Source organism: Cloeon dipterum, chromosome 3 (genome assembly GCF_949628265.1).
Source record: "Cloeon dipterum chromosome 3, ieCloDipt1.1, whole genome shotgun sequence".
Classification (NCBI taxonomy): domain Eukaryota; kingdom Metazoa; phylum Arthropoda; class Insecta; order Ephemeroptera; family Baetidae; genus Cloeon; species Cloeon dipterum.
In genome coordinates, this window is record NC_088788.1 from 26800080 (window position 1) to 26827950 (window position 27871).

The 27871-nt window shown below is 40.2% G+C and overlaps 1 protein-coding gene across 1 annotated transcript in view; it reads left to right on the forward strand.

Moving 5' to 3' along the window:
- The window catches only part of LOC135939696 (insulin-like growth factor-binding protein complex acid labile subunit), an 82685-nt gene that overhangs the window by 38761 nt on the left and 16053 nt on the right, over nucleotides 1-27871 (forward strand). Inside the window, exons 3-4 of the mRNA XM_065484205.1 lie at nucleotides 8730-8778; nucleotides 22857-22905. The gene's annotated coding sequence lies outside the window, so the exon portion shown is untranslated. The remainder of the gene's footprint in view (nucleotides 1-8729; nucleotides 8779-22856; nucleotides 22906-27871) is intronic.

Below are 27871 nucleotides of genomic sequence, written 5' to 3' on the forward strand. Positions count from 1 at the left end.
AGAAACAAGTTAAAGTAACTTAGAAAATTATAAAAAAATAAATTGTCTCAATAATACCGCTCATTTATCAACGGGACACAGAATGAAGTCGAGATTTCCTCCAACGAGAGAGGGTTGACCCCTAGACTGTGGTGTGGCAATTGTGCTGGCACGGAACAATGGTGCAGCGCGCGCGAGCAGCACCAGACCTTAATGAAATAATCGCACTTTGTGCGCGTCGGTCTCTTTTTGCGCGCCGAGTGTCGGACGGCCGCTTGGACAGTGTGGGACGTGCACAAGTGCAGCCTCGGTTGGCTCAATTACGCTCTCCAGACCCTTGCTTTGTGTCTGCTGCTTTTGAAAGTACGTAAAAAACGGCGCCGAAAGGAGGAAGAGGAAGGGAAAGAAAAGTTTTGCTTGGGACGGCTTTAAACGAGCAACGATTGCTCTCTTTTTGTTCTCTCATTGCGCTGTGGCAGACGGACTATCGCGACGCACTCATTGAGAGCCCCCATGTACCTCAAAAGGGGGCTCGTGTTTGTGAATGGAGTACGTGGGAGGCGTTGTTTTGTATTCCACTCGTCTCATTTGCAAGAACACAAAGGGAGGCAAAGACAAAGAGAAATTTGCAACGGTGCAAACTCTGTTACAAAAAGCATATTTTTTTAGTGCAGCATTTGTGAAACAGCAATATCATATTATTTCCCTTTTATCTGAATGAAACATCATTAAATTTTAATCTGAAATTATCGATTGGTCGGGCTTTAAAAGAGAAGTGGAGACCGGGATCAGAGAAGTCCTTTGTTGGGCCTTTGCAAATGGTGTAGCTGAACAGGATATAGGCTTTCGCATCCATCCAAAATTCCAGAGGATCTCTAGTGGTGTCTGCATACAAAGTGGAGTCCAGTACCTTTGTGAAGCACTCTGATACTTGCTATGCCATATTAAGTGCGAAAATTGTCTTCCATAGAAAGGATATTTGGCCTATACTATAGATCTTAGCCGATTTGGAGACAGAAAATTGATTTGATTTTCAGACCCTCTTGATCCTTACTTCTTGATTTGAAGTATGAGATCAGGGAGTGAAAATATCCAACTCAAAAATGTACATAAAAGCAATAAAATTTCAAATTCCCATTTGCTGTTAGATACACACACAGGGAAATGGGTACTTGGTTGCTCCAGTTTTACGAGACACAGTCTTCCTTGTGGCTCGAAATAAAATATTTGTGCATTTCTCGATATTGCAGAGCGTTCACATGTGTCTCGCATGAAATTTTGAGTGTGAGGCAAACATGCAGTATTTGCGAAAGGAACTTCTGCTAATGGGATTGCCGGAGCTTCGAATGAGCGAGAGAAAAAGACACAGCTGCCGACCTGCTCTCGGATTAAAACGCGCATAATGCGATTCCGCTCCGGAAAGAACACTTTATCGACAGTGTGCGACGGTAGAATGTTTATTTTGCAGATCGAACCCGCTTTGTATGGGAGTTCCGAGCAGTTTTCCGCCCAATAATAGAATTATTTATGCCGATTGAAGCGGCAAAAACTCGCGCTCAAATTGGAGCCAGCGGCAACATCTGGTTATCAAAATTTATTGCTTGTTTATTCCCGCGTTCGCGCAAAGTCGCCGTCGTCGTCACGGCACTTTTTCTTTTTGACTCCCGCTCTCGTGCTGTACATAGTCAAATTTATATTCACTTTCACGCTGGAACGACATGCGGCCTTATTGATTGTCACGTGCGTTTATTTTGAATGATTTGGACGGAGTTGAATGCGAATTTAATTCAATTCTGAACTATCCAAGAAGATAATATTAAGTTTAGGGATTTCAGAAAAATTTACCAAAATATAATTCAAGGAAGAGCAAATTTCGTCTCACTGTACATGCCGTGAAATCTACAAACTAAAATAATAAAACTGCTTTTGTTTAAAGAGAGCTACATTCTCGTAAAATTTTGAAATTTTTAAGGATGTGATAATTTTTAAATAAATAAGTTTATTGAACACAAAATTTGTGTACAACTGATTTGATAATGATTTGGAAATTATTTTTTTGAAAAAAGGGGTAATGTTTTCCAAAGCAACAAATTTCTGACAAAGCATAATATATTCCATTTTTACTAGACTAAATTCACAGAATCTGAATACTAGAGTCAGCATTTTTTTTTGGATTTATCTGATTTATCAAAGAGAGTGATAAATAATATACGTTATGGTCGAACTTGTCGACATAATTCTATTCTTTTTTGTATTTACGATTCAAGCGCTACAGAAACAGGCATATACCACAAAATTCAAGATCTGACGGAACAAATTAAACTAAAGTAATTCACATATCAAATTTTAAAACAATCAAAAAGTGGTACGCAATTTTCAACATACTTAAATTGTCTGTAGACTCGTTTCTGACCACCCTTTCTAATATATTAATGATATCGTTTCAGACTGGCCAATTTCCCTCGGTTAGGAAAAAAGCAAAAAATATGTTTAATTTATATACATCCATATATCAAGGTACTTTTACACTTGGAGTGTTTGGAACAGATTTCAAGTAGAATCAAAGCCATGAGCGCTCTAGAAATATCAGCTCATAAATATTCGAAGTACTTTGCGCTAATTTGCTAATGAGGACGCGGCGCGATAGCATTTTATTCATTCACTCTGGTGGCAAGGCGACGACGTGGAGTGCCGCATGAAAATCCGCCTGTGCAGCTCACACTCACGTGTATATTTATGCCTTGCATAAGGTGTGAAAATCCGAGTGGCGCGCCCAACTAACGAGAGCTCATTCAGCATGAATGCTAATGAGCGAATTGAATTCCTAATCACCTTAAAATTTACAGCCTAACGAGCTGACGAGAGTCGACTCTCGGCCTGCGCATCTGCTCACGTCGCCAAGATTGAGTATGCCTGATGCAATTGTTTGAACTGCAATTGCTCGCTCTATTAGGCCTCATTAACTCACGCGGTCACTTAATGGGGCACCCTATTTGGGCCGTTGACCTTCATATTCATGCAGGCCATTCCTGCTGACTGCATAATTCAATTTTCGACGGACGCCGGCTGGGCTGACACGACGCCTTGATTTACTGGCTGCAGTAAAGACGCCAGCAGATCGATGATTTGTGACGCACGGACTCCCAAACGTGATTGTGACAAATTCGGCTCTGAACTTGTCTCCCATCTTTATTGAAAGTAATTATTTATCAACTCTCTCAAATTTAACAGAGCATAGATTTTGGAGGATATCTAACTTGAGACTTCTGTTCGCTTCGTAAGTTATATTATGGTAAATATCATTTTTGTGATTACACAAATTTGAGTTTAAGTCATGTAAAAAATGTAAACACCATAATTCAAACAACAATTATCTAATTATATTATTATCTATTGCCAGTGATAAATAATTTCAGTGAAAATAAATATTTAAAAACTGGAAATGTGGATTTAAAGATTAATTAACTACTATTAATACGAAAAACATGAAAAATTCATGTTGAGTTAAATGCAGCTTCCCCGGTTTAGATCATGCAGTTTATTTTCCGTTTTTCTACAGAAATGTAGAGCAGTCGTTTTTGTAGAAACACACGTAAAAATAAAGCACTCATTGTCAGAGGCTGTCGTAATTTTTCTGTTGAATTAAGTGCAGCTTACTCGGTTTGAGGCGAGCTGTTAATATTTCCTGCAGGAAATTCTGTAGAAATACAGAAATGTAAACAGCTCGTTATGTATACCAAGGTAGCTGCATTTAATTTCAACTGAAAAACTCTTTATAAACATTATTAAAAGATCAGAATTTTCAAAAGGTTAAATGACTCAAAATGCTCAAATAGCTTAACGGGCTAGGAGGCACACTGGCGCTGACTCGCCACTTGCTGGTTTTCTCACCTTTCCAGCGGCTTTAGGGCCAAATGTCTGACGTTTCAATGAAAGTTCGGGGAGGCGAAAGATAGCTTATGTGGCCGCAAGCTCCTCTGCGGCTAGGCTAGTCATACAATAATTACACTATTTTATTTTTTAAAAATACTTTAAAATTATCACGTAACAAGAAAAACGAGCAGGCGTTCCAAGAATATTTATTTCTTACGCAAAGTTTGATAAGGTAATTTTATTTCTCCTTTCATAAAATTGGTGTGTCTGTTTTTTAATTGGATCTCACAATCAATGACTGATGGTTGGACAAAAGTAGAATGAGTCATATTTATCAAAATTTATGACGATAATGCCAGAGTCGTTGTGCTTATTTGGATGTTATTGCTAAGATGAATAGACAAATATAATTTTACAAAACGGGGAGTGGCTTTAAAGCTGCCATTATCGACATTCAGCACGATCAAAAATCATAAAAGTTTAACATACATAATTACAATACACGTCTCCACTGGGAATTAGCATATGTAAACTCCGCGGCCGAAAACGCGCTCGCTCAGAAACGATTCTATTTTATTACTCGGCTCGTTTTAATTGCGCAATAAACCCATATCTCGGCCGGCGCAAAACCACGCATGCTCCTGTTCGCAGATGATTATTATATACTCGTTTCGGATGGCGAGTGCAGCATAAAAAAAAAGAAAAATGATTTTCTCGCTTGGTGTGTATAAACAGGCAGCTCGTAAAACGCGGAAAAACCTTAGCACACACGTTATTCGCAATAAAGTGGCGTTTTATTCGCCATCATTCCATTCTGTGCACACTCTGCATTATTCACAGAGTTGCGAATACAAAAAAAAATGCAGAAAACACGTCCAATCCCGCCTGTCGGTGTGAGTGCATTCAATAATGCAGCTCGCGGGAGCGCAACAATATTGTACTACTTCTCCGACGTTACCTGTGTGCGAAGTATGCAATCCCTCGTCGGCGAACGTCGCAACAAGCAGAGGTAATTTTATCGCTCACTCGCCCGTAAATTTGCATCACGTGCGGCGTTTTCGCCAGAGAGAGTATCAGACGCGACCATATAATATGCATGCACGTACTATAGCTGCAATTTATCAGCGGCAACAGCGGTGGCAGGATTGTTTGCGGTTCATAATAGCGTTCAAACTGTTCGAAACCTTATATTCGGAATGGTAACAGTTCAAATTGTGCAATTTGTTGTTGTAAATTGAAAACAGCTTGTTAATTAATGAAATTGTATGTAACAAAATGAGTCTTTTTCATGAAAAAGGTCAAAGATGAAAACAAACAAAAAATATGGCAATTTTCAGTTACATGACAGTAAATTTACAATGCTTTTCTATGTTGACTTCAATTTATCGTCAAGATCTATCCAAAGTCATTTGCTTAATAGCTCGTAAACTCCTTAAATCGAAATTAAACAAAGCAAATCTTGAGAAATGGAAAAAACAAAAATAAAAGATAATGCTTCCCGAGAGCTGAATTTCATTGTTAGTTGAAAATAGAAAAATACATATTTAATGGCTTTGCAATCCGCTCATCATGCCGTTCTGAAATTTGCCTATCTGAGTGAAATTTGGTTTCCATCCTTCTTTCCCTATTTCAGGTGAAAAAAATATATTATTAGATATCCTTAAAAAGGCTGAATTAGATTTTCAAGGACTGCCAAAACAATATTTGTGTGTGCCCACGCAGAAATTGTTAAAATTATTGATCATCTGGAAAGAAATATTGCCTCAGACTTTTCAATAACCCCTCTGCAAGATCCATGATGAATATACCAATCAGGAAAAATCAAGTTTGTGCCAGCGTCAAGAAAGAGTTCTGAGTCTTATAATAAGAGTTCACATCTTTTACTGATATTGACAAATTTGAATGTTAGATTGGAAGACGAGCAGATCCCGACCGCGGGGGAGAAAGCCGGGTTGCCAGGGTGAAAGAGTAGCGCGTCACCGCCGGCTCGTAAAAATTTAACGCAAACGGGAGAAATTCGTGGTGAGCGGCTGCGAAGTGCGCATGAGGCAGACAAGAAAGAGAAATAAATCCGGCCCAAGAGGCGCGCCGGATGAAACTTTTATGGCTGGCAGAACCACAGCAAAGAGCACAAGAGACTGCATCGCCGCCGCCGAGATGCAGATATCTCGCTTTTCTTGAGCGAGTAAGGGTTAAAAGTGCTCGTCGGATATTTATCCGAAAAGGTAGACAATGCGGCTCGAGGAAAAACTCGCTGAATCGCCCGCGCACGCATTTTTCTATTCTCAGCTTTTCTCACTATCTCGGCGAAAAACAAGAGGATCTGATGGAAGCAAAAAGGCCTCGTGAATATATGGTGTTTATTCGCGTTGGATGTGTTTTTAAGGAGAAAAGAGAGAGCGCTTTCGCCTTGCAGCGAAGACTTTGCTTTGTATGTTAAAAAGAGCAAGAATGATTTGTCTGTAAGAGCAAGGCAGTGAAAAACAAACCAGTATAAAAGTTTTTGTCATCAGAAAGAGAGAATTCTCGCCACCATTTACCATTTCTGTTTGTCTACAAGTCCGCATCTAGGCAGCATTTGCTCTGTCAACATATAATGCTATTCTACAGCATGCGTGTGTTGGGATTCACGTCACTTTGTATATAAATTACTTGTTTGCGAAAAGATTTAAAAAGCTGCGTGATATATTGCGATCAAGACTTGTGTGATTCCGATTCTTCAAGTAAATTTTTGTAAGTTTAAAATGTAAAATTTAATCATGAAATATATGGATACTTAAGTACATATAAACTTATTATTCCTCTTACCTCTAGAAGACTTAAATCGGGAAATTCAGTGAAAGATAATTAAATTTATTGCTGCAATTTCCTTGCCAGGCGATAAGAAAACTTTTTAATTCTGCTCAAAACTTACGAGACAAATTTTATCTCGCTAAAAGCCACGAAACTAAATCTCCGCTTTTCATCACCACTCGCGAAACTTGGAAGAGATGAGCAACCCGAATTTCGCTCCTTTCGATCAAAGCTGAGCAGGTACGGGCAAAGAGATTACGTGAGACCAAATTGGCCAACTCGTGCTGCAGAAATGGATCCTCTGCTGTCTCCTTGATACTCCCTGATTGTGAAATATCTGCCATCGCGCGTAAATACGAAGCCCGTCTTCTTGCTGACTCTCAGAGTCGTGCGCTTGATCTCCTGGAAAGTGAATACTATAATCTGACGCGCAACAGTTATTTCTACTTGACTGTGCAAGCGGCGATTTCCTTGAGCAGAAATACGTGTATGCGTGAATAGAATGTAGGGTGAAACCTAAATGCGCACTTCTTGACAAGTTTTTGGTTTCAAGCATGAAATTGAATAGCTCACATCTCATTTTTATTGAAAATGGGACGGTTTTCATGGTGTCATTTCATGACGGTTACAACGTAATAAAATGTATTTTATAATGCTAGTGGCACAATAGTGTTACAATTAAAGCTTATACATACGTGCGGAATTTGAATTGTATAATTTGCAAATTTGATAAAATTTATCAAGTTTTCAGTCTTTTTGCAAGCACCTTCTGATTTGACAACAAATTTTACTTTTTCAATTACGATACATGTTGAATTTATTTCAAGACTCTTTGAATCCTTTTTTGCAAATGTTATTCGCTCTTAAATATGTTTTCGATTTATGTTTTCCCTCTGTAATGCGACTCCGGGATCCGTTTTTTAAGTGTAACAGTGCCTGAGCAGTGCTTTCAAGTCATTTGCTATCGTCTGTGGAACACCCTGTCACCGAATCAGTGTATGAACGAGAAGTTGAGTGCATTCAAACAAGAAGTTAGCCGAATGTTTCTAGCCAAATACTGAACTGATAGACTGATTTTACTATCCCTCTGTTATGAAAACAAAAAATGCTTTGTTATAATATATGTATCTTTTTTTGTGTTCTGGATGTGGATGTATGGGGCATGGTAGCCCTGCTGATTTGCAATAAATAATTTCTGAATCTAAAAACACTAAAAACTCTTCGAAAACTTCTGCCCTTTTTCTCTAACAACCTGGTCAAAAGGCATGGATGATAATTGGAGAGGCTCTCTCTTGAAAGACGTGAGAGTCTGGTTGCTGGTCAATATCGACCGAGGCAGATCGATCATAGAGGACAAACAATTTCCCCAATTTTCGCTAAAAAGAAAAGTGCAAGGCGATGTCACCTGCGAACCTGCATCCGACGGTCGAATTTCCTGTTAGCGAGTAAAGGGGCTGAAAAAACACATCCAGATCCATTATGGCGTGTGCGGCAGACGGGGTCGTGAACCTGAAATGCGAGGAAAAAACCTAAAAGAGAGACGCTCGCGCAGAGATAAAGAAAAATTCTGTACAGATTTTGTCAAGCCCAAAATTTATTACGTTCATTTCTTCCGTCTGGCGTGCATTTTATTCTGTTGTAGTCATGAAATCCAGAGTTGTGTCTTTACGCGAGCTGCTTTTTTAGTTTCAAGAAATAATGGAGCAGGCGCGCGGTGTCATTAAAATGTGTTATGGTCCAAACAAAGAAATAATAACTCGCAAGCCGGAAAATAAGCCTTCCTCCACTGCTGCGTGGTTGGCTGCATGTTAAACTTCCTCAAATATAAAACGGATAAGTCTTGACTACCAGAAATAAAACAGTTTAAAATGATTAGCTCAATTTTTCCATGAGCAACGAAGTCTATGTTTATTATTTTTTTTGTACTAAACCTGCTGGAAAAAGTGATTTGCTTGTGCATGTAACATTCTCATGTAATTCAAAGTGCTTTTTCGCAACCTCTATCAGCTGCTAACAATGGCGTGCTGATCTCGAAGCGATAATCGCCTACCAAGTAATGATTTCGGCGTCTTTTTGTGTTGCAGCGGACGAGAACGCTGGTTTCGCACCGCATCCATCAATCATTCGAAACACGTAAGTCAATTTAGCCGCCATTGTCGCGACTCGCATCAAATATTAACCGAATTAATTCGAGTTTAATATCCCTTCGCGAGCCTGCAAGGGTGACACGCCCTTACTCTCTGCTTATCAACTCTCAAGATCGAGAGTGCTGAACCACCCTCTTTCACTCGCCCCTGATAGCATGGAAAATCGCGGGCTAAAAAGAAAGGGTGTGCATTTTTTCAGCGGAACTGTTCCTCCGGACTGTCTGGGGAGGGCTGGTTGATGAATAGGGATGCGATATATAGGGTGGTTTTGTTCGGAAATCATCTATTTTTTACTTTTTTAAAGAGATATATGGTCTTTACTTACAGGAAATTCTAAACTGCATAATATGTATAAGCATTCGGAAAGAGAAAGTAATGATCAAAGCAACTAAAAAAAATAATCTAATCCTTTATATTAATTATTAAGAACGTTCTAAAACCGTAAATCTGTGACGTCAACTACTTGATAGCTCGGCAATAAAAATGAATGATATATATTTCACTTTTGACGAGCGTAATGAAAGAAGATTCTGACACTGGATTGGTAAATACAGCTATTTAATGTCCTCATTTGACGCTACTTAAAATGATTTATATGAGTTTGGAATGGCACAATATTTAAGCCCTGATCCTCGCGGAGAGCAAGATGCCTTAAACACTGGAGAAACTTTTCTCTTGGAGCTAATCGATCGAGGAGGCGAGGGTGGTTGGATTCATCGAAACAAAGCGTGAAATTCCGCGCAATCAAGCGTGTTTCGCTCTTTCCAGCTCAAAGAGATAAATAAAAGAAAAGGGAAAGGGTGAAATAATGAAACTCGCACTTTCATTAAGGGCGAGAGAAATAATTACCGCGAGCTAAGCGTGGATTTGCGAGCCATGTGCAATTTTAATCTCGCTGAATGCTAGCCGCAAGCATGCAAACACTTTGTCATTTTTGCCTCGTGCCAAGAGACTCAAAGAGAAAGAAATGCAAAGCTGCTTTTTGCACCGGGAAGTTTTTTTCTCTTGCGGGAGGCACACACCTTTGCAGGTGCGTCCGTCCGCTTTGGCGAATTTGAATTTCACGCACACCGAGCGGGGGCAGAAAGTAGAGCTTGGAAAAAGTGGTGTGCTCACTCGTTCGGCAGCCTCTCTAGCTTCTTTAATTAATTATGCAGCACATCTCGCGGAAGGATTTGTGTTTGCGTACAGTGGAGCAAATACGGCGAGCGCCCTTTTTACAGCAGCTGCAAAGAGCGTTCACAGGGAATCGACGATGGGTTCTCGTTGCTTTTTTGCACACGCCTGCTAATGAGAGTGCGTCGGGAACCTCAATGGCCAGACAGACATTTAATATGTGTGTGCTTATCGCGGCATACACGCGCCGTTTCAGAGGAAAAATGTATTTTTTAACAAAGTCAAAGCGGAGTGAGAGGAAAAAACTGCGCTCAGTCTGAATACGAGATTTTAATCTTGTGGCAGAAGGATGAGTCACTTTAATTGCATTCGTAATGATGACAACTTTAATTTAAACCGCGGCTCAAACTTTCTATGAGATGCAAATTACACTTTCTTCCGTTCGCTTCAACAGATTAATGGCGAGAAGAGCGAGTGAATAGTTGTGAACAAAAAGAATGTGCTGGATGAATGGAGAACAAAAATTTAAAGAAGAGTTTTTACGATGTACTTCAGCAGTTATGTCGCGAGAAAAACCTATTGACTTTCTTCGGGTCGTGTCGCGCTAAGTAATGATCCAAGCAAATCAAAAAAAATCTTCAGTCTTAGGCACAAAACTAAACAATATTTCAATATTTGTTGCAGAATTTATTTTTACGTGATGTATTTTTATTAAGATGCAGCAGGTCCAATTTCTGTGAAGCTCTATCAAGTAACACCAATTATATAGAAGAAATATTATTAATTGGATGACGAGACGAAAGGAAGAATTGGGAAGAGCGGGTGAACTGTCAGTTGGTAAAGTTGTTGAGTAATCTCTTCGCTTAGGGGTTTATTTCCGCGTCTCAAGATCAATCTCCTTATCCCCGAAAACCTGCTAATTTTCTCCGGACTTTGCCAAACGAGTTTTTTATTGCTGCACATAAAACTGCCAATTATTCACGGTTTCCGAAAGTTTCACTGCGTTCCTGCCAAACGCAGCAGCAGTGTACCAAATCGTTCGAATTTCCTCGGCACTAATTCAGCGAAAAACTGCGCCAATTCACCGAATCTAGATGAAAGCGCACAACGAGCCTAAAGGTAGGCCCCGCTAAATTACGGTTATGGTCTCCGGCGAGAGTGATTAGATCGCTCCCGAGCGCCGTTTTATCACACGAGAGCACAGCCTTTGATAATGACGATAAATGTGTCTGAAATATACGCAGCGGGGGTAAACATCGGGCCAATTTCCATCCAGCCTGCGCACGGCTCAAATGGCCTGAAAAGCTGATTGTAGCGTGCGTGCCGATCTCAGCAAGCGCGCGACACCCCATCTTTGCCGCGTTTTGCCCTCGTCCCTTCTGCCGACACTTTTTAATTTACCATCGAGCCCAGCTGCAACGAAATTTTCTCTCAAAGAGATATATAGTGAGAGTGATTCAGGCAGCTGAGAATTGTCTTGAATTTCAACTAGCTTGCGTGTTTCGTTTCAAATCATCGCCTGTGCAGGGTTCATCAGATACGTATTGATAGTTGGCATGCTCAATTTTTAGGCACAGTATTTATAGAATATAATGGATTAAGTAAAAGGTAGCGTTGGCGAATTCCGTATTCCTTTAAATACATCGACAAGACCCAGTTCCTAAAAAAATAGATTGAATCTAAGATATTTAAATGTGTTCCACTTTTTCGAAGAAAATTTTGATAAAAGGAAAAACACAAATTTTTCTGTTCGTTCGACTAGTAATTTTGAGGAGCATTAGGGTGATCTTGCCAACATGCACTATTTGCGAGACAGCTTGGACGTGATATGTGCTTTTCTATACGCCCAACTGATGAAAGAGATCGTCCCAGGTTGTTTTTGCCGCGTGTCGCAAACTAGGGCGAGAGAATTTGTGTGAATTTCGCTTTGCACCAACTGCCGCTGGCAAGACTCGAATCATAATGCTTGAATGAGTCGCAAAACTCGACGCCCAACAAACTCTGCGCCACACGAAACGTGTATTTACCCTCGCCGCCTTGCGTTTGAGGAGGTCGTGAGCAAAGTCGAGTTGAAAAATCCAGCACTTGCGCCAACCTTTGCCTTCTCACTCAGAGTCCCTTGCTACAGCAATTTGCGTAAAAACAAACACCAGAGCGTGATCAGTGCAAGTGCCTCCTTACATGCATTGTAGGTTATATTAGCTCAACTTTTCAAGGATGAAATGCTTTGATTGCATGGCTTTGAGTTCATCAAAGATTCTACGCCAATAATTTGCGACCAAAGGTTTAATTTCAAAAGAAAAATTCTAGTCTCCGCCTTAATGTTTTAATTAACGCGACTTAGACCAGTATTAATGCCAAAGGTGTAGAACGCTCCAATTAAATTTAATGGCAGTAGCAGCTTAACGTTCGAATAAGCGTACAAATTGCTGACACAAAGAGAAACCGCCCTCCGCCTCCATGAACCGATAATCCCTGCGTTATCTCGTCAAAGTCACATTCCTCGTTGTTCTGTTTCTATCTTCCTTGTGTCAAATAATTGGCTATCGTCGTCTGCGCGAGCAGGATATGACAGCCGTCGAAGAATCCACGCACCGTGTGCCGCTGTTTCGCAACAGCTCAAGGGGAATAATTTCGTCCACCTTGATCAATGGCAACGTTTCCACACGCTCGTTCGTCAAGTTTAGTGTTCACCTTGGAGGGAATTGCGCGGGTGGGCCGCTGAACGGCAGCTGAATGAGTGAGCGAACCGAATTCTCCGCAAGTAACGTTGCAAGGAATTGGCACGCGGTCTCGCCACTGGCGAAAATCCGCCCTTCGCCGCGCGATCACTGCCGGATTTCGGCGGGTTGCTGCAGGTGCTGCAGTATATAGGAATTGATTTGAGAAATTGATGTAGCGCCGCAGCCCGCCTCGTGCTGAGCGCCGCGGGCTGAGTTCCCATTCCCAATACCAACAGCAGCCTGGCCAGGAAAGACGCGAAATTGCAGTCTTTCCGCTGACGGAGTTTTGAATTTCGGTGATTTACTTTTGTATAAGGGAAACTGCCAACTTGATCTCGCGTATTTTACAAGTGGTTGCTGTTGTTTTTGAGAAACTTGAGATTCTGTGCCTCGGGATTGAAGATACAACATCAAAAGGCAAACTGAGCTTTATTTTACCTAATTTTACGGAATCAGCAATCAGATATAATAGAAGGTTGTCGAATAGTTCACCTTTTTAGGAATATTTATGGGTCTGTGCTTTTTATGTAGCAGAAAAAACAACCTTGAATATTTCCATAAGGTTTGATAAAGGAAAAAAGTCTACGCAGTTTGCTGAAATTTTCTTGGTGATGATTGTTGGTTTACTAAACGCATGTGGAAAGCAAAGTTTTTCAATTTCATCTCTCTTTGGCTTGAGACTGGTTTATTTTGTTCTCATAAAAATATCGCATTCCAAGAAATGGTAGATAACTTGTCCTCTCATCTCAAAGTTGAGAAATGCTGGCTCCATCTTGAGCAAAAATGTGTCACTTTCCAACTATTCTTCTTCAGAATGCAAGGGATTTTTAAATGTATAATATTTTTTATTTTATGTTGAACATACACTTAAAAAAGCTTGCTTATTACTCACTGACGATAGAAGCACTTAAATAAATTATTTCAATTTTTACTCTTCTACATCACGAAGTTATCCATAAAGATACTTCTTCTTCCGTTTTGTGACACCGGAGATGGTGCTCTGGAGCATATCGTTTATAAACAATATTATTTGCCCCGTCTCGTAGGACAGCTGTTTTGCATATTTTCCTCTGAGACACATAGGAGGAGAAAAGTTGTTGGGGCAATTTTCGTTTGTTCGGCGAGTGCGCTATCGGGCGCGTCGCTTTCGCTTAGTTAGCCTCCTTTTGGGACAAGAGAGAAGTATTGTTGTTGGCTGCAAAGTTTGCATGCTGGCGAAAAACGGCACACAAAAAAACAACTCCCCTCCTCCTCAGTCGCTATGAATGGCAGCTGGGATTACGCCGCGGTGCGCTACATACTGCAACCCCCGCCACCCCCGGCCCGGCGTGGATAATAGAAACTTTGCCCAACTCTAGTTAGCCGGCGGCGTCGACCCAACTCGTGGCCATTGATTTTTCCATCTCGCAAAATTCTGTAAGCTTCGTCCAAATTAACGAGGTCGGCTAGTTTGGCGGAAAAATGCCTGAATTTGCGACGCTTTGTGCGAATTAAAATTCCGACGTGTGCACGAACAATGCGCGGATTATTTAAAGCCCCCGCCTTATTCTCTTAGCGACAAAGACTCACTCTTTTTACAATTACACACGCGAGACGCGCGCGTCCTTGTCGCATAATTCCTGTCTCTTTTGCTGGAGAACGTTGCCTGCCCAGCAGGGAATAAAGGTGTAATGGAATTACAACACGGAAACTGTTCTGGGCAAGTAAATAAGGGGTATTGTATTTTCTTGTTTCTAAACAAGCAAAGTCTGAAATAAGTTCACCTATTTGTAAAAGAGAATACCCGGTGGGGATGCATGCATGCCTTTCTATTTAATTTGCAAAATTGTACATATTTTCGTACAAATAAATTTCAAGGAAGTAGGAGAAATTAGACTTTATCATTTTTAAATTGCGTTTGCATCACCGTCAATTTTTTAAACAATCGTACAAAGTCCTACTTGCACCAATCTCACCACAAGCCGACTTTTAGTGTAATTTCTCTTATTAATGTCTCGCTTTTTTAGCCCGCGAATTACTGATGAGACCGTGTTTCCAACCAGCTGAACGCAGAGGAGCTCCGATTCCACATTGGACGCAGTTTAATCAACCGTTCTCTCGACGTAGTTGCCTTTTCAAAAGCGTCTATGAAAGCAACGTCCCACTGTTTATCAATGCACTCCGTGTATAATTAGCCACGGCACGACACACAAACGCAGAGATATTCTCAGTTTGCAGCTCAGAGGTTGTCACTCCGACGTCGTGCCCCCGGGGACGTAGAAATCCACTTCAAAGTGTATCCACGCACGTAGGCAATTTATATTATTTGCCCTCGCTGGATTAAAGAGAGAAGCGGAAAATCATAACATCCCGCCGACGGGCACAAAAAGCTGATGGAAGCTATAAATTTGGATGACTATCCTGCTGGTTACACCACCAACTTAATTTACACCCTATAATAAGGCGTTTTGAGGAAGTTATTTGGCAAAATAAAATAAGCATATATAGTTTGTATTTCAGTATTTTTAATTCAATAATCAACCTTTTTTTCAAAATCTGATCTTGCCATGTGACAACCAGCAAAAGATGAACGACTTTTTTGAGCAAATTTGACTTCAAATATTTGAGTTGAAGTCGCTGATTTGGAATCGAGTTCACTAAATTAGATCAAATGCCGGTTGTGTGTATATTTATTTTGCACCCGAATGGATTCAATTAATACTGCTTGCGTGTATTTATTGGCTCATACCTCTCCTCTCTGCGGATTATATTTGTTTGCAGATTAAATTTCGCTATGTTTTAATTAGGAAACCCTGAATGGAATTAAATAGCATTGAAAGCCAAACGGGCGCGAAAAATTTCTCGCTCCAGATATCAACTCGCTCCTGTGTGGTTATGCAACCGGCGCGTCCATGTTCGGTTTCGTTGAACTCATAGAACTAAACCCCAGGTGAAATGAAATGAAATTTATATTGCAAGAAAATTTAAATTAAAGTGATGTTCCTCTCACGCATGAACTTGATATTTTGCTTAAGCTTCAACGGATCATATTTATTTCTTAATTTAAGGCGCGTGCAGAAGAAGAAAATTATAAATCATCCAGATTCAGACACGCCCCTCACTTTTTCATAATTTGAAAATCCCCTCAGCGCGGCTAAAATAGATTTTGGGCTGGAATTTATGCGCCCCTCTCCCCGATTTCATTTCAACAGAATAGTGCTTTTCCTTGTCATAATAGTGAGTTTATTCTCTCGTTTTCACTCAAACAGCCCGAATAAAACCGAGGAGCGGCAATATAATAGTGAGTTTACGGGGCCCACCCTCGACTCCCGGAGCTGGTCCAGGAAAAGGAATAATGCACGTCTGCTGCGCTTACAGCCGAGTACGTAAACGCACACATTTCTTAAAAGGCGCACAAGTGTTTTTGTCGTGCTGATGCTTCGGCGTTTTAGACCGTAAAACGCTTTCAAGATTAGAAGCACCAATAAAAAGTCTTGTTTGCATGACAAGCGGCTAATTCTGGCGAGTGCTCGAGAGTGTAAGGTGCATTTTATTCGCTGCCACTCGAGGCCGCGCGTTCGGACTCGAGAGCATCAATCATGCAGAGTGCTGCTTTTGGGGCTGTTTTTGGCCGTGACCGCGCGCCCGCGAGAGATATGAGTTATAACTTCCTGCCGAGCGGCTCATTTTTCCCTTCGCGCGTGTTGAATCGCAGCCAGACGCGCAGACACTCGGCGCTGATGTATTATTTCAATTTCCTCCAGATAATTCTCGTTCCTATTTTAATAAACCTCCATCTGCGCGCCTCGAAAGGTTTTTGGACCACTTTGCAGCTCCTCTCTGTTGCTATCTGCTGAGGAATTTCCCAAAGTCGTGGTGCCACTTTCTGACACTCAAGCTCATAAATTATTCTGGACTCTTTCGGCCGGAGATGTTTTCTCCTCTTGTGTATACACGAGAGCAAATTATGAGAGGAAGATGTTTGCGCCTTGTTAAATTAGTTGTGCAAAAGTAACTCGCCAGCAATTTCCTCGTTAGTTTGCACTTTTCCTTAGAGGAAGCTAATCAGCGAAGAGGAAAAACGGATAACTATGATTACCTTTTGAACTGGGTCACATGATGCAATTTTTTTAAATATTACAATAATTGCGACAATATTGTTTTTAGCATTGTTATAAATATATATGTGTGTCAAACATTTCCTAGTTGAATTTCAACACTGAGAACATCACAAAGGTTTGCTGAAATTTTCCAGGAAAACAACCGGGTTGGACGCAGACAAAATAATACCCTTTTTAAAAGATAACTTGCGCAGTCTTGTTGGTGTTCGTCTCAAAGTTCACGTATTCCGAGAAGAGTCACAATTACGTTGGCATATAATTACGATTGGTAGAATGGGGAAGCGTCTTGTGTGCTCCTTCTCGTTACTTTTGCACAACGCAAATGCGAAGATCAGAGCCCAATTAAAACCACTCTCGTGCTTTAGTATAATTCCTACACGCACGCGCTCGTTTCCATTCACAAAACTCCGGCAGATCTCGAGAATCAATTGTTGTTGCTATCTCTAATTATATCTCTTCTAGCACGCGTGAGTAGACATATAGCTATGAGATATATTCATGCTCACAATCAGGGGAGAAATAAATTTCCTCCGCGTGTAATAAGCTGCTGGTGTAATCAGCACCAGTCACCAACGCACGCCCACTTGAGGCCAGGAGGATTAACTTGCATATTCCAGTTGTAGGCTTAGAATGGAAATTGAAACTCTCAAAGAGGCATCCTCTAATTGGTTTGTTTCTCTTGTTCGTAGGTTGCAATTCAGTGACTTTATCTTAGAATAATCACTAATTATTGATGAAAACTGTGCTGAATTTGGAAACATGGTTAGTTTTTCAGACCTTTAAACGTTTCTTAATTTTGCTTAGTTGTTGAAGTAAAGAAAAAATCACAGGGAAAATAAAAAATAGTAATAATTAATTGATTTGGTTTTTATTTTATATATTTTCAGCAGTAGACTAAGTGCAATTCGAATATTATATAATATCTTTATTCGTCGCTCAAACTATTCACGTATAAAGTATTCACTTAGCTTGGAGACAATTTGCACCATTTTCTTTAACTTTTACAGTTGACATCAAAATAATTCCAATAAACACAATATGAAATTGTCTGCTATAGAATGATAGGTGTTAGCTCTTTAGGTATGCAGTTGCCTATTTTCTCTCAAATAGTCCCAACCTACATAATTGGAAACTACATCAAATGGAGGTCAGTAAATTGATGGGCACTTAATTGCGTTACCAAGCAGCACAAATTGAAAGCAATTAATCAGCGCTCTGTATAAAAAATGCAATAGAAAATAGTCGCTCATTAAGCCTAATTGATAACACTTCGCTTCCGCTTGAAATTATTGAAGTTTATCGTGAGCCAATTTTCCCTGCGCAAACACAGTTGGCGAGTGGGGAAGTAATCAAGTGAGCTATCGGCTAAACATTCCATCATCATTTTTTCCTCGTTTAGCTCGTGATGCGTAATTTCTAATCTATATTAGTGACCGGTATATTGAAATTGCATCACGGATGATGACCAGTGATTTAAATCTACATGTCGAGCAGCGCTATGCGATATTTACAGGAATAAACACGAGTTTTTTTATTGAGTGAGGGATTTTTCAGATTAATTGTACTCTTGAGTTTTTAAATGACCTTCCTTCAGATCAAGTTGATCAAATCAAGTTTCTGCTGACCTTTCAAATACCGCTATTTATATGATAATTTTTGTAGAATCAACGTTATTTATCTAACATTACACAAGGTATATTATATGACAGAGGACAGAGATAATATATGATATTGTAAAATCAAGTCTCATCTCTGTCTTCCAATATTGATCTTTTATTATAAAAGTTAACTTACTTTGCATTCATCATCATGTATTGGAAGTATCGAGATTGTCTGCAAGTTTTACCTTTAATTCTAATCGAAATTCTATAAATTGGCTAAAATCAATATAGAGGCCAACACTGCATTTCGCGGAATTAAAACCCAATTGCAGAGGAGAGCGAGTGTGTTTGTTAGCTGGCAGTGGGACCACTTTAGCTGAGTTAGTTAGTATTCAGTGCGCGGGGGATTCGCGAGAGTGAGGCTGTTTGTTTTGCGCGCGCTCTTTCTCTCTCTCTCTACTCGGTTAATAATGGATGCAGCACAAGCCGTGCAAATTTAAATAGAGCGCTGCTCATCGTGCGATGAAAAAGTTATGTAAATCCAATTAAAAATTAATGCCGGAGCAAGTTTCCATTTGCTGTTGCTACGGTTTTTGCGCGTGTCGCAAAAACTTTTGCCGGCAGATGACGGGCGACGAGATGCTGCAAGAATTAGCACCAGCCGGAAAATTGATTTTCTCCAGCATAATGTAGCCGGCTGTAAATAAAAATAAGCATCCGCTCACCTGACTACTTGGCGGAGCGGTAATGAGCATTCCGGCCTGCTAAAAGCAAACTTTTTCCTCAACCGTGCTCCGTGATAATTCATGCTACATCTCTCGCCTGCCGACATATATATGAACAAAGTTTTACCACCGGATTCAGAAAACACAGGCAAAATTCGAGGTGTCACTTTTCGTGTTTCAAAAGTTTGGGAAAGGAAACGTGCGTGCACTTGATGGAGTTCCACCTGCGTGGTTAGTTGTTTGTTTTCCTCTTTTATATGAATAAAATTTGCTTTACTTGCGACAGTTTGACAGTAAAAAATTGGTATGTTGATTCAGACATGTGCACTTGAAAGTTAAATGAAATTCTTCAAAGTGAAATCCACCCCCAAAATATGTGAAACAAAAAGTTATATTTATTTTACTGTCGACTTCATTTTCTTACACGCTAATACCGTGTTATATATGAACAAAAATATTCAACTTCATCCATTGTACTTTCTATTCTGACCACTGCAAAATTCTTTTTTCCCTGCTTAATTCGAAAATAAAGGATGTAAGCACTTAATCTGGTATCAGAAAAATTTCTACGTTTTTCTATTATCTCAATTCAATTCATTATGTGTGAGCTCTTTGAAAGGGTTTGACACCAACATGTGTCCAAATCCTGCACAGCAGCCGCAGTTGACCGTATGATCGCGGCGAGTTTACGGAAAAGGGTAAACACCGCAGCAGAGAGTGATAACGGCAAATTAGGCCAATTAGTTTAAATCACGGCGGTCCAGATGATTATCCAGACGGATGGAGCCACGCACTCAAAACCACACACACGCACATTTTCGAGTGGGCGCAGGCAGTAAAAAAACAGTGTCGGCTGATAAAAAGTCCTGGCTTTTGGGCCAAAGAAGTGTGAAATGGCCTCAGTCGGCAGACCCCTCGCCGCATTATCTCAACGCGTCTCGGGACAAAAACGCACTACATGTGGCGTTTTCCCCAAAAATACAGAACAAGGAGTGTTGCAGCATATCTTTTTAAGCGGCCCTCTGCGTGAGAAAAAAACTAAACACTCGCGCAATAAATTATGTTTTAGCTCCCGCACATTACGCGCTCTCAAAGTGCTGCGAGCGAACGAGATACTTTGGCGAGAAAAGGCCCGAATGTGTATTTTGGAGTAAGCGAGAACGAAATATATTTCATATTCCATTTTGACAGCACGATTGCTTTTTCATGCCTCGGCGTAGAGCCGTACTGGGAATTGTACTGACTGCTCTTGCGCGCACGAGCAGCATTTATTTCTGGACTCATGTCCGTTCTGCTTAATTGAATGTTATTTTTCTGATGTAATTTACTTTCAAGCGCGTGGATGATTTCAAAAGCGTGTGCTCCACAATTTTTCACGACGGAGCAAACGAAAATATTTGTTTTTCATTAGGCTGGGAGATTTATGGACGGTATTTGTTTTATTGGTGGAATAAAAATGATTTCTCATTGAATATTCAAACAACTTTTACCATCAATTCTTCTTGTTTGTATTCTTTATAAGCACAAATTATCATAATTTGTCATCATTTTACACTAAAGCTAATTTAAAATACTTATTTATCTTTTATAAACTTCCTTATTTAATACATTATGGATTGTTTTCTTTGAAACCAAATTTATATCAAGCAAAGTATGAACTACAATCTTTGAATTTCGATTCTTCTTTAATTCTTGATGATCGAGAAAAAAGACTAAACAATGTTTGCAGCCGTATTGACAGTGTATAAATATCCAGTGTAGCTGAACCAGCGTTACAATTTGTCGCCAAAAGCACTGCATTGCGTCGCGCCTAAACCACTGCCAGACATGTTTAGCAATTTATATATCCGCTGCAATAATTAAACGTTCATTGATCCAATGAAATAATACTGAATATGTAAATATGGAAAACTGCACCGTGCCAAAATAAATAGAGCAAAATAATTACGAAATGAAATTAACTTTGCCAGGCAACTGCACATCATGCAAGTTGTGCCAAAAAAAACGTAAACTAATCAAATGTGCTTTTGAAATGGACAATCTGATGCGGTTTGATATAGTAGGAGCCAATTAAAAGAGCATCAGGGGCTGCAGGAGAGCTTTCAGCTGGTTGCTAGCGGATAATCTGACTTTTGCGGGGTGGTCGAATACTGCTCAAAATGCACGACAGCCGCCGCACAGAGACAAGCCGAAGCAAAATTCATTAAAGGCAAATTTTTGCACACTGCCCTGCCCGCCTGCCAGCGTCTCTTGTAATTTTCTACCGAAGTCTCCTTGAGAAACTTTCTGACGAGCCACGAGTGCACGGAATTCGTAAAACTGCCGCGCACAAAACTTTCCAGCGCTACTTGAGCCACTCGCGCTGACCGATCAGAGGAGGGAAATCTGGCCGAGATGCTGCTGCAAACTTTTAATATATTCGCAGCCACAGAGAACAAACAACGCTAACCTCTGTTTGACCTGCTGTGCTTGCTAGATGCGCGAGAGCGGAAAATATGCGTGTTTTGTTTGTCTTCCAGACACAACCATTTCACTTCTGCCCCATCCCACCATTATCATGATAGCAGGAAGCAGAAGAAATGTTATTGACCGCTGGTTGAAAGATGAATTTTCGGATGGGATTACACAGACACTCACGTATTTTTCTTTAATTTTCCTATGCCACCCATCTAAACAAAATCTATATCGATTTCTATGCATCTTGTAGAGATTTCCAAAAAATATGTTGCATCTCAGGCAGTAATTGGAATACGTGAATGTACAAATAATAGAGAAGTTAATTTGGACACCCGACAGAACCATTAATTTTTCGTCCCTTGTATGCATTTGACCCAACTAAATAATACTTTCCTCCATTTTGGGATTCAGCTGGTGGGTTGTTGGTCATTCGAGTCACATATACCTGCACTACCCTCGTCGTGAGTTAAGTCTTTACCCTTTATCGGTTCCCACACCGATCTCTCGCAGCAATGCCATTTAATCATAACTTGTTCACTTAACCAATGCTTCGATTGTATTTGCAAAATTGTGATTTCTAAAAGCTTCGCAAACACAGGCAGAGCCCGAGTGCAAAAACTTCCCTTGGGTTTTGAAATGTGACGCACGCAATTCAAAACAACACCGTTTGGCGCGTTTGCATAATGCGGTGACACCGGCTCCGCTCGTAAAATAACCAACCAAAGTGCCCTAGAATTTCGTGTCAGCTGAAGTTTTTTTTTCACCTTCACTCGGCGCACTGTGAAGGAAATGATAATGTTGTCGAACATTTTAATAACGCCCTGCTGTCGGCGGCGGTGAGTGCGCACGTATTCCTCCCCTTTGCTGCACGCAGACTTGAGGAAGGAAAGAAAGCAAGAAAGAAAAATCGGGGTTTGCTTTTTTCCTGCTTCTTAAAGAGGATGGCGCGCTCCGGGGGTATGGGCCCGCCGTCACAACCAGGTGGCATGGTTTTGACCTCCGACACGAAAGCGTCGGGCAGCAAACACCCGCGCAGGAATGTTTTGCCAACCACTGAAGCCAGGCAAATAAATCTCACTTATTCTTGGCGTGCTACACCTCTAGTTGATTTTGGACGGGCGCTGCCTCACCTCCCTCAGCATATACGCTGAGAAAATTCAATTACATCGCTCGGATGCAGCGTGTCCGTGTTGTGGAGTGTAGCAAACCGGACGTGACAACAACTTAATAGTAAAAATCTTGATGTAAACATTTATTTTAAAAGAATTCGATCTCTTATGCATTTAATTTGATTCATTAGGTATTATAACAATATTATAGGAAGTACAATTTTTTGTTTCAGAAAGTAGCCACAACTAGTAAGACGGAGACAACAGATTTCTGCTTCAAAAGTGAGTATTGATTGAACTGTAAATAGTGCAGAACAATTAAAATAACCAAAACGGTAATTGACTGATTTCAACTGCAGTTGGCAACAAACGCTTTCAACGAAGAGCTTTGTCTGTGAAAATGCTGTTTCTAAAAGGGAGCACTGCGAAAATATTGGATATGAAACCTCATTAAGTAGCGGACTAAACACTGAGCTTTAAACTTCCTGGCTTCCCTTTGGTTTATTCCGGAACAGGAATAGCGTGAAACAAGCAATAATTTGTTTGCTGAAGCAGGAAATTGGAAATCAGCATCCGCCACCGCGAAATCAAACACCGCCGTGTGTGCATGTGTACGGGGAAAAGAAATCCGGGCTAGTTTGTGTGTGCTGGGTCGGTCCCACGAGGCCGAAAATCGGTGGCGACCGCACCAGTCAGAGCACACTTCACGACCCACAGCGTTAGCCTTTGCACCGCGTGCACGGACGGCAGTTTTCCAGACCACTTCCGTCCCTCCCCGCGGTGTCTGCAGCTTCCTCTTTTTCGCCCTCACCTGCTGAGCACGCACTCCCATTCATTCTGCCTCACCGCGGTGGTCATTATAATTCCCTCATTCATCTGACGAGTGCAGTGCAGCACCCGACCACAGGAATGCTCGCGAATAGCTTGTCGTTTGCATTAATGCAAGTATGGTTGGCATCTTCAAATTTCAAACCACATGATTATGAGAGGGTTGTGAGAAACGGAACAAATGATTTATTAAATGAGTTTTTCATTTATTTGTTTGTTCAAATAAATAAAAAAATGACACATGACGTAATAATTTTGAGTTTTTCAAAATTCTCCTAGTTTTAACTCTGTCTTGCTGTCTGCTAACATTAAAATTTTTAGTTTTGATTGTTTTACAAAAAGCGCGAGTTTTAACGCAGAGCACTGAGATACAAATGAAAATGATTGTTTATTTTTCAAAAGTCTATGAAAATTCGAAATATCTTGTTTTAAAGGTAAAGTTTGAACAACCTGGATTAATTCATTTCATGTTTCTGCACAACCCCATGTGCTTTTGCTTGATGCAGTTAGAGCTGATTTCCTCTTCGTACGTGTATGGGAGAACAGCAGGGACGAAGCCGTTCCACTTGGCAGCGGCAGCGAATTGGATTGCATATCCGTGGTTTAAAGTGGGTGGCTTCATTTCCAGGTCAAACTCTCCTCGTGCAATTTTCGCCAGAGCATAAAATCGAACATATTATTTGCAGACGAGAGAAATCTATTGGTGCTACTCTGGGAGAGCCTGCATAGAGAGCTTTTTTTAGTGAATTTTCCATTTTTATTTTATAAACTAGGCAAAATCTATGAAAAGTGTTTCATCAAATTGCTGTTTAATTGAATGAAATAGATAATATTCGCAGCATGATTATTAAAACAAACATTTAGTTTGTTGTGCAAAAAATATTTTAAGATATGAAACCGTTTTCATCTTGGTTGATAGGAAAAAACTAAAATTTAGTGAGTGATGTAATTGAATTTTTGGTGTAACTTTGGAATTGACCACAAGGAAAATGGTGATAAATATCGGGAAATTGAGTAGCATAGTAAAAACTCATTTTTTGAAATAAATTTGAAACTTGTGCATTAGAATCTCTTTTATTTTTTAATCTGCACTTTTCACGATTTGATTACTTAAAATGTTTTCGAATAGTCTGATGTTTTAAATGATAGTTCATACTCAAACATAAAATTTAATTTGAAGTTCAATTTGCGTGCTTCGAAATCCACTTGGATTGCCTAAAATCAACTCATTTACCTAAAGTCTGTCGAAGCGTGTGCAGTCCCGTCTCACTCCAACACACAAACTCTCTCTCTCTCTCTCTCCCTCAGATTGCGTCCCTCCGACTGTCTAGCTGACAAATTAATGGAATTAACGAATTAGTGCAGACGATGTGCGGCTTCCCAACTACTGTGGATTCGCCCTAAGTAGATGCACATGGGGAACCAGATTAATATCTCCACTCCAGCTTCGCTTTCTATAAACGTGCGTGATTGTTTGAGAGCAAACAAATTAAACTGCGTCCCATTTATCTCGGTTGACAATGAAGCTATAATGAGAAAGCGGGTGCGCAAATGAAAAGACACGAGCGCGCTGAAAAGAGCTGCTCCGCAGAATAATAACATCGCGATTTAAATCGCGTTTGTCTCTTGAGCTGAGGTTGACAAGCAGACCTGTGCCACGCGCGAAAGTGACGTTGTTTAAAATTATTTCTCTTTTTAGACAATGTCAACTCGATTTTCCGCCGGCAAAATTTCCGGTTGTCGGGTTATCTTGGTGGCATGGTGGCTGGCTGCTGAGCCACTTTAATTAAACGTGCTTTTCGTCACCTCTATTTGTTTTAAAGACCATTGGTTTGAATACAATGGGAAATGTGTAGAGTACAATTTCATTCTAAAGTTTTTTCTTGTTAAATAGAAGAGGACATAAAAGAATTACAATATGCTGTGCCTGAAAATGGCTTTGAAACGGTAAGAAAAACATGTTCCAGCATTCGTCACTTAATTTCCTCATTGCGTTAGCGATTCTGCTAAACTCTACAGCTTTTCAATAATCCCAGCTGAGTTTCATTCCTCTTTGAGAATTAAATAGAGAACTATTCCATTTTTAGCTTGGATGAATTTAATTCGTCATTTTCCAAGTCTGAAATCCAACTATAGCTCTTTTCATGGTGGGTGTTATACCGCAAGTAGTTAATATTTAAGCAAGCTGGCCACGCAGATGCAAATTTCTACGCTAAGGAAAACCGGGGTGCTCTCACGTGTCTGCAGCGCGGCTGAAAACCTGGCCTCGGGCTAGGGTCTCTCCTCAAATGTATTCTCTTTGAGCCACGGTGTGTTTTGAGGCTTTTTAATTAAAATAGGTGATACACACAGAACACACGCACACAAAGTGCTACTGCAAGCTCAAAGGATCTTTTTTGTGCATCAACTCCTGTCAGCTGTGTGCGATTAATGAATATTCACAGCACGGAAAAAAATATCACTGCCCCTGGGGAGACTCAGGCTTTCAATATATATTTCAGCAATTTTCATCGATGAAAAGGTTTGGATTAAACAAAAATCGACGAAAAAATTGATTACGAGGAAAGGCTTTCAGTCCCTTTTGTTTGCGGTTCCTGATGCGTATGGAGCCATTTTTTTAATTTGCCTGAAGGACTAATTTCAAAGCTTCATTGACTGTATCGAAAATTTTGCCTGGAGTATTTTGTTTCACTGATATTGGCCGAAATAATCTATTTATATGAGAATAAGTAAATTAAATACCTCTATTCTAGCTTGCCAAAAAAGTGTCTCAGTTTTATAACTATCAACGACAGTAATTTTGATATAAGAGTGGACATGGATTCATTTAAATTTAACCGGAAATTGCTAAAAACAAATTTATCATTTTACCTGGAGGAGGTGGAATTTTCCACTCTCCTTCCACGGGAACATGATCTTTATTCAAGGGGGCTAAATTAAAACACACCACAAGAGGCAACGGCAAATTACACCGCAGCATGTTTCCTTGGAAAAGCGTAATTGTTTCGGAATCCACGTGCGGCGCCTGCGGGTTAGGTGCGAGTTTTGTCATCTCTTCTCTTGGCTGAAAATCAGCGCTCCACTCGAGACAGGCACAAAATTCCAGGCTTAATGCACTACAAGCCGGTCGCCGGCGGGCTCGAAATCAAATGAGCTGCGTGCAGAGAAGGCGCTGATTTTGGGTTCCGCGCTCTTTTGAATGCACACAATGAGGCAGGGCTGCGCTGGCTGTATTAATTATACACCTGCTCCCACAGCCGGCTGCTGTATGAAAGCAGTCTGCTTCCCTCCTGATACAATTATCTGCTGTGCGTGAATAAACTATTCACCGCCTTCATCACAAAGTGCACGCATTATTATATGGGACGCGTACATATAAAGACTGGCCTTGGCTGCTAACAAGACTATCATGTTTGCTTGTTTTGAGGGAGAAATTTCCGCTTGAATATTTTAATTACACTCAAATTTAATAAAACAGCTTTCATGATATTCCCTATTAGCAGCCGAGGTGATGCAAGATTAATTCATCTCAAATTTCTCTTTATCACAATTTCCAAATGAATTGCTAGATAGTATCAATCAGTATCAATAAAACAAATTTAATCAAATTGTTCCTGAAAAATAATATGAATAATAAGTACATGTGATATATGCTGAAAATTATGCACTACATATACCGTCAAAATCGACCTAGGAACCGTGCAAAGATTTTGCACAAAATTGTCTAAAATTTGAAGTCCTCCGAATCATTAACCTGTAAATCCAAATCAAATTCTTAATATATTTTAAACTTAGATATTGTAATAATTGAATCTATGAGCTTAGAAAGGTTTTAAATTATTGCAATACATATTTTTGCACACTAGATTCTGTTGGAAGGCAAAACCTAACTGAAAATGGCAATTGATGTCAAAAAAATAATCAATATGGTGTTTTGCCATCTTCTTCATGGAGTAACACAACTGGATATTGAAACAAACACTTCCGCAATCGACCTCATGTGTATTGCGATTAAAAAAGTCACATGTATGTTAACGTCCGGGCATTCCATTAAACTTGCTTCTATTTTCTTTCATCCATCACTCGTAATTTTAATCAAAGTGTTATTATAATTCACGTCGTGTCCATCAATCCAGCACGTCATTATGAAGATATGTAGGGCAGATTCATATTTTTTAATCTCGTTATCCCATACAATAAAACACGGCGAAATAATAAAGTTATAAAACTCGTCTGCTCCCTATTCCAATAATAACCATGTTATATGGAACGCAATGAAGTTGTATTATATAATTTTTCTATGTTTCTTGCGAGCGCTTCATTGGTGTATTTCTCGAGAGCTGCCTGCACAAAAGGATCACGCAATAGAATTTGATTACTTCCCTTCTGGTGTGTGCCTGCCACTCGAAATTACACGCCC